This window comes from Acartia tonsa, chromosome 4 (genome assembly GCF_053477335.1).
Source record: "Acartia tonsa isolate MP-2025a chromosome 4, ASM5347733v1, whole genome shotgun sequence".
Classification (NCBI taxonomy): Eukaryota; Metazoa; Arthropoda; class Copepoda; order Calanoida; family Acartiidae; genus Acartia; species Acartia tonsa.
The window spans coordinates 49972662-49981264 of record NC_137263.1 but is presented as its reverse complement, the minus strand read 5'-3'; positions in this window follow the sequence as shown (position 1 = coordinate 49981264).

Here is an 8603-nt window from a genome sequence, read left to right as displayed (position 1 = left end):
GCATATTGAGATGTGGTATAGCATATGAAATTTGTCAGGTCAAAAACTTTGACCCTAAGGATCGTACATTTATTTTAAAGTTTTTAAAAAACTAATATCGACATTAAAAATCTTTTACTAAAAAACTACAACGAAATAAGATATTATTACAAATTTAAAAGATTAAAAAACCACCCTTCAAAAAAAATTTATTATTGGATTTTGCACCAGATTTTCCTGTACAATAAAAAAAGAAACTCGCAAAATAACGATACCCCTTTTATTCCATCACCTCACCACCTACTGGATGATCAAACTAACCAATACATTACATTAGGTCCAGGTTAGCAACCTAAATTGACGGCAAATTTTCCCCTGTCAATATATCCACGTATGTCCTAGGTACTTTCATCAAATGAAGTAATCAATCGGTTCAGTAGTTATCATCGGAACATTAAGCTACAGACAAAAAAATCTTACTACTTTATAAAATAAAATAGACAAACATTTATTAATAAAAACTGATAATATAGTAATACATAACTACCAATTAAAAGTAAGAGTTATTATTGCAATTATGCAATCAAATACAAACATATAATATTACTTATAAATTTTGGGGATTTTTAGTTTTGGTTGTCAAATGGTCCATTAAACACTTTCTACCGAATATCCTAAACCTCCCCCATTTTTTATTCCCCCCCCCCTTTAAAAGTCTGGAAATCTGAAATGTTACCTTCCTCCCCCCCCCCCATTCCTTAGGGTTCTCCTTATAATTTCTTAATAAATTCCCCTAAACAAGGATGACAACATCCATAAAAGCGAAGCTCTGAAACGGTATGACAGACGAATATTTACTCTTGTATAGTGTCAGAACTGAATAATCAGAATATAAATGAATAAGAGTCAAAGCAAAATCGTGAGTAAATTTGTTTTAAAAAAACTTCTTGATACAGGATGATGTTTATGGGCATACTTACATTTTTCAGGACTATAGGTTTGCTTTGCTCATAATATTGTACTTTGTTGTCCCAGGAATCAGTATACCAAAGACATACGGACATTCTGGTAATGATTATAGAGTTGCTACGCTTTCTAAATCGTACCTAACTACTGCAGGTATCATTATGCAAAGTTTGAAATTGATAGGTTAATTCTAACCTATTTAAATAACCGAAAAAAGCAATCCGTTACGTACAGACGTACGGACGGACGTTCGGACCCTAATTATAGAAAAGCTTCGCCTTTAAAAATGATTCCCCGAGTATTTATCGCCTATGGCATCTTGTCAATTAACATATGAAGAGTAAGAAACACAAATGTTTATATAAATAATATGCCCCCCCCCCCTCCCTCTCCTCCCCAAATATTAAAAGCGAAGCTTTTCTATAATTAGGGTTGGTCCGTCCGTTCGTCCGTAACGGATACTTTTAGGAATGTTAGAATTGTCCTATAGATTCCAAATTTTGCATGATGATTTCTGTAGTAGTTAGGTACGATTAAGAAAGCGTAGCAACTCTGTAATCGTTACAAGAATGTCCGTAAATTCATTTTAAACATGTTGAATTTTAACCTTTTTAACAACAAATTTTTATACTTTAAAATGATCCGATTGATCTGATCTTTGTACTGTTTCCTAGTACAAGAAGGTACAATGTTATAAACGAAGCATCTCTATAATCATAAAGTCCCAAAAATGTAAGTATGTCCTTAAACAGTATTCTGTTTTAAAGAAGTTTTGCAACAACTTTACGTATAATTTTGTCAAAACTTTTATATTTATATTTTGCATATTCAGTTCTGACACTCTGCATGTGTTAATGTTCGTTTGTCCTACCGTTTCAGAGATTCCCTTTTATGGATGTTGTCATCCTTGATCTTATCTATAAATTCCTTATAATTATAGATAAAATAAAGTTAAGGTGATAACCAGAGAGAGGAGCGGAAGTGCTTGCTAAGGGTTAATTGCAGCTTAATCACACTGACGGTCATTGCAGGCTAGAATTATCTCCCCCTTCCCTACCTCCCTTCTCTTTTTTTCTCCGCCTACATCCGTCAACGGGAGAGATAATCGTAAGGTAAGTATCTATAATTTTGTCCAATTATGATAAAAACAAGAATGACAACATTCATAAAAGCAAAGCTCTGAAACAGTAGGAAAAACGAACATTAACATTTAAAGAGTGACAAAACTAAAAAAGCAGAATATAAATGTATAAGTGTAAACAAAATTGTAAGTAAATTTGCTAAACTGATTGAATACAGCATAGGCGTCCAAGGGGGGGGGTAATGGGCCATTTGGCACCCCCAAAATTTTGTGAACAATACCCCCCCCCAAAAAAAATTACCCCTACCTTGGGGGTGCCGTAGGCACCCCCAACGATTTTAGGGGGGGTATTTACCCCCCCCAAACCATTTTGGGGGGGTAAATACTCCCCCCAAAATAGAAAATCTTTAACAAAAAAAATTTTTGCGCGCTTCGCGCGCATTTTTAATACTAAATTTTTTATAAAATTTAAATTACCCCCCCCAAAAATTTTACCCCGGGGGTAAATTTTTGGGGGGGTAAACAAATTTTACCCCTGCCAACAGATTTCAGGGGGGGTAATTACCCCCCCCAAGCAAATTTTACCCCCGGGGTAAAAATTTTGGGGGGGGTAAAAAAAATTTGCGGCGCGCTTCGCGCGCCATTTTACCGCCCCCAAAACCAAATTATCCCCCCCTTAAAAAAATTTTACCCCCCCCAAAATAAAAAGCTTGGACGCCCCTGGAATACAGGATACTGTTTAAGGACATAATTACATTTTTAGGACTTGATTGAAGAGAAAGAGATAACCGTTTCGGACGGACGGACCGACCCTAATTATAGAAAAGATTCACTTTTAAGAATAGTAAACATTGTCTTAGTAATCATTAATTTTGAAGCAAAGCTTCATATATAATTATGATCTCTACGTCAGTATGCAGGAAATAGCAGGGTAAATGCTTTTTTGTTCAGAATTTCAAGGTTATGTTCAAAATCTTTAATATTAAATGTTTGCCTTATTTTTTGTTCATTCATGATTTTACTAGTGGCTTCGTCCCATGAGAGAAGACAAGGAGGAAAGTTTGACAGTATATTATGATATACAGACAGATGTACGAACGAACAGACATCGTTCTACTTTTTTGGACATGATAAAAGGTGTGCAAGAGGGGGCATGCGAGAGTTTCAACACTCCCATAAAACTATAGTTTGCGTAGGACTGCCTTCTCCTGATTTCATTTTCTCAGGTTCACACGCCACTGGCAAATTCCTGTGCACACTTTTAGACAAAATACCAAGAGTGAAGCTTCTATACAACTTTATAAAATATCAAAATATGAACTTATTAACTCATACACATTCAGATTTAAAATAGTTTAAAAATTAAATGTAAATATATAAAACCGAAATTGCCCTCTGAAATCAAATTTTATAATATTCTTAAAAATCACGGTAAACGTTTTAGTTATTATCCGTGATACAGTTATTTTGACCTAAAAAATACTTGTTTTGTTTATAACTAATTGAAGTTAAATATGAATAATGAGTATTATGATATAATATGTCTAAACAGGTTGTTTTTGTAACCCAAGTGTCTCCAATAGTTTAACCTTCAACCTTTAGGGCCAGTTGCTTTAATATATAATAGCTTAGTTTTTAAAAGCGAAGCTTTTCTATAATTAGGGTCGGTTCGACCATAACGGTTAGCTTTTTTCATTAATCTAGACATATTAGAATTGTCCTATTAATTTCGAACTTTGCCAGTTCCTGAAATTTTTAATAGCTTAATTTTTAAAATAGAAGCTTTTCTATAACTAGCATCAGTCCTTTCGTAACGGATAGCTCTTTTCGTTAATCTAGACATGTTGTCCTATTCATTTTCAAACTTTGAATGATGATTCCTATAACAGTTAAGTACGATTTAGGAAGTGTAGCAACTCTATAGTCATAATTAGATAATCCGTATATCCATTTATAACATGTTGATTTTTTACTTTTTCTTAACTTATTTAAAACATTAGAATTTTAAAGTATAACTATGTATTATAATATTAGGTAGTAAGGTTTTTTTTTGTCTGTAGCTTAAAATTATGATAACTGCTCAACCGATTGGGTTATCCACTTTAAGAAATTGAAATTGGTTCTAGGATTATTTTAGGCTATTTTATTTTTAGATTTTAGTATCAAGATGGTTTTTGGCTATTTTATTTCCCTTCACATCCGCAGTGATTACAGTTCACCTTAAAGCTAGCGGCGCAATCGCTAATAGCCTAAAGTGAGACTGCGGATTTTTGTTCTTTGGATATGACTTATAGCCTAAGAAATGACAATACTAAATCATCCCTAGAAATCATCCCTCTAAAGAAATTTTAAAGACAGGGGTATTTTTTCCACGGATGTTTTTACTTGGGAGGGTGGAGGTACCCACTCCTAAAATAGTTATAAACCCTGAACCTATCAGAGCCATATCGGTCCAATTTTATAATACAGAGCCCTTAGATGCTAGGGGCGCAGTCAATAGTATTATAAATAGCATCTATGAATAAGGAATCACAATGAAATATGATCTATAAATGATCTTATCTAAATCCTAAACTATTTTAGATGCAGATGCATAATAATGTACATTTCAAAGTTATCGGATTGAAAGCTGCAAAAGGTTAGGACTTTTTCTTGATCTTTTACTTTAAACGGCTAGTAAATTATTTTAATGCAGCTGCCAATGAAAAGCACATCTTAAAATTGTCCAAGTAAAAAGGTACAGATCCTTCATAACTTAAAGGGCGAATATAGGTTGAATATGATATGGGCTCAAAAAAAACGTGCCATTCCATAGATTATAAATAACTTAAGAATATTGACATATTCAATTGTATAAGTCTGTTTATAGCTTAAAACCCGTCAATCTCGAAGAAAATATTATGTAATTAGTGTGGTTCCCTAAGAACTCAAACACCCTAGCATCACACAAGGCTTCGTGGCAAGGTTGAATTAAAAAGCTTTCGTTAAATAATAGTCGTAATAACGTGGAAACCAATTAATCAAGGGTAAATATACCCTCCTTCTACCTTCATAAAATAAATTATTTAAAAGTTAAAAAAAACATCAAATAATGTAAAAAGTAAAAAAAAAATAATCGATAAATTTTCTTGGAGGAAGAATGATTTCAAATCCCTGTTTTTTTGTGGCCGTGTGTGTGTGTGTTGAAAATGCGTACACAAGGGTTGTTTATATCATCATGAATTAATCAAAGATCTCTGTACAGAAAATAAACTTTAAGACGTATTATTTACCCTGTCAATACTCCTGACGCCCTTCTACGCAAATTATTTTTATGCTTTTTAAACAATTAAATAAACTAGTATATAATCTAAAATAATAAACATTTAAATTATCTTTTAAGGTGCGTGCCAATGTAATAGTCAATCAAACTTAAGCAAAATAGTCAAAATAAAGTCTTGTAAAGGGCTAAAATAAACGATTTTGTCGGCAATCTCATTTATTATATGTTCAATTGAAACAGAAAATTGCAAAATCTACTTAAGGATTTTTTTGAATTTTTAAATTTGGCATAGATATTCTAAAAGTATGTAATGGCACCTTTGATATAAGCTCATATCATATCGAACCTATATTCGCCCTTTAATAACAATCACAGTAATATGTAATATGTTTTCATTCTCAATCTTCGTAAATACATTACTAGCGGGTAAGCCACTAGCGGCCTCTAGTGGCACTTGCGGGGAGATGGGAAGTTGATCCAACCTACTTTCAATTTTAGTATTTGGCCATTCTATTTAGAATATCAGCTAGGTTTTGCCTGTTGGTTTGTCTGTCTGTACCATGTGATAATAGAATAGTCCTTGTTTAAAATGAAACAAATATATTTAATATTTAGATATCATTTTTAGAAACTGTAGAAAGATATTGTTTGATTTTTTTCATATTTTTCCTTTGTAAAAAGAGTATGACATTTTTTTTAATTGTCATATAAAGTGTACTAGAACTTACTCTAGCTAAATTATGACTTTATTGGCGTATATCTAAAATAAAGGGGTAGGTATGAAATTTTTTTTTATTTTGATTTGTTCCCGTATATAATCGGTTAATAGTAAGTAACCCATTCTAAGCTCTCTTAAGTGCCTATAAAAAGGGGGATAGATTTCAAAACTTTTGGCCAAAGTATCCTTAATGACGTCATGTTAGAATAGTCCACTATAGGCACTATAAAAAGAGCCCCGTTTCACACAAATTATAATATTCTAAATTTTCCTAACTGTCTTTTTATTTATTTACGGGTATTTAAAGGTGAAATTAGACCCCCGAAGTCTCTGGTTAAAATTCCCCATACTTTAAAAACATAATGTGACGCCAGAATCATGTTACCAATACGATCATGCAGGGATAAACATTCTGAATATAATTTGCTTAAAGGCTAGCCTTGAAGCTTTTTATAGTGCCTATAAAAATGTACGTCATACTGGTCGATTAAAATGTATATTGTCCTGCCATTGGTAATTTAGTCTGTTTGTGGCCTATCATTGGTCATTTGTTTTGTATAACGTCATTTTTAAAGGCACAGTATAGTAACTGTCCTTTCTTACCCAAATGTGTACACGGCTTAACTAATGTTATGTCTAAACTGTGTTCTTATTTACTGATTTAGGGATCTTAATATAGGTACTATATTTATTTTATGAACTGATTTAATACCCCCTACTAAACCAAAATCGTGTTATTATTATCTTAATGTTTTTTTTAAAGTGTTTGTCACTGTCCGTACGTAACCTGGGTATCAACAGGTCTAGGCTGGCACTTGGCAGGCACACCACGAATAGCATCATATTACCTGGAGGGAGAGGACATTGGGTTACACAAGTCCCCAAAGTTTTGTAATAATGTTATCTTTTTCGTTGGGTCAGCAACTTTGGGGACTTTGACTGAATTTTGATTGGTTGGTTCATTAAGTTGGGTGTCCACAAGTTTCAACCAATAATCGTAATCTACAGAAGTAGTAATGTACATTTTTGGGGAATGACCATCAATTTATAGGCCATTGTCTTATCCCTTTAGATCCCTGACATGGCAAGCACACCACGAATAGCATCGTATTACCTGTTTTATTAACACGGCGGACAGAAAGAAAAAGAGAGAAAGGGAAAAGGAGAAAGAAAGAAAGAAAGAAAAGAGAAAGATAGAAAGAAAAGAAAGCAGAAAGAAATAAAGAAAAATAGTAATAGTTTTGAAGTGCAGTTCTTAAATATTTTCTTTTCTTTTTCTTTGATAAAACTTTTATTTTGCAAATAGTACAAATTTTATCAAAACGTAAAATAAGATGTGTTGTATCATAGGTTCGATTATTTAAATCAAATAAATTCCCAAAATAATTTAAATAGCAACATTTTTAAAAGCGAAGCTTTTTTTATTGATTGATTGATTGATTAGCCATAGTTTCTTAGGTTTTGGACCTAAGTAGTCATGGAGTAGGTTGAGACACTTTTGTATAGCCACTAGGGCTTTCAAGCTCCACGTTTAAGCACATTATGACATTCGCATCGCCTTATAAACAGCTTTCAGCGGATATTAAAATTAAAAGGTTAAAACCAGTTTTGTTAGCCACAAGGGGCCGAAGGGTCTATCAAAACTGGTATCAATTTTAAGATTTTTATTTCAATATTCGTAAAAAATTATCTGTAATACGTTGCTATACATGATTTTTCAGTGTTGCTGAGAATCAGTCCTAAATAAGGGGATATTAACCGGCTTCTAAGCCATACTGGAAAAAAATTAATATAAAGTAGAACTAAATGTTAATATAATCATCAACCGTCGCACAGACGTATAAAGTGAGTTATAGAGTAACTACACTGCTGAAAAAGATAGCCTCAACTTTGTCTGGAGAAAAAGTGGGTAGATTTTCTTGCTACAATTTGTTAACCTAGAAAAGTTTGACAGATTAATTGTTTAAGTTTGCAAATTTTTCAACATGTTTTCCTTTTCTTATTATCTGGCTAATAGATGCAAAACAGGGCTATATTATATACATCCTTTTATAAAAGTAACAGGATGCCGATCGGTCAGTCCTCTTGTGTGTCAGTCTGTCTGTGTGTACCGAAGGTTCTCACTGGCCGTTGAACCTCTTCTCCTTTAAAGTGTTGCCTCTCATAGGTCCTGAGAAGGTTTAAAATAATTTTTGGGAGGTAACACCACCCTACCAAGAGAATTGCCCTTAGAAAAAAAAATCACTAAACCCAATTTTTTTAACTGTTCCTTTGAAACTAAAATTAAAATTGAGGGTTAGATTACCCCCCTCTTCAGGTGGCCGCTAGTATTATTTATTGTATTTTTTGTTAGTTATTATTAGAAGCATGAGCAGAGCAGTGCTATACATTGTTCTTTATTTGTATCATTAAATTGTGTTTTTGGTATATCTGTACCGAAAGATCTCGCTAACTGTTAAGACTACATAGATCTCCTTTACTGTATTACTTCTTTCTGGCCTTGATAAGATTTAATTGTATGAAAGAGCACTTCCTCAATAATTAATATATTTTTTTTTCTTCTTTAACAAATATTATAAATGGAGGGCTGAAGTGAC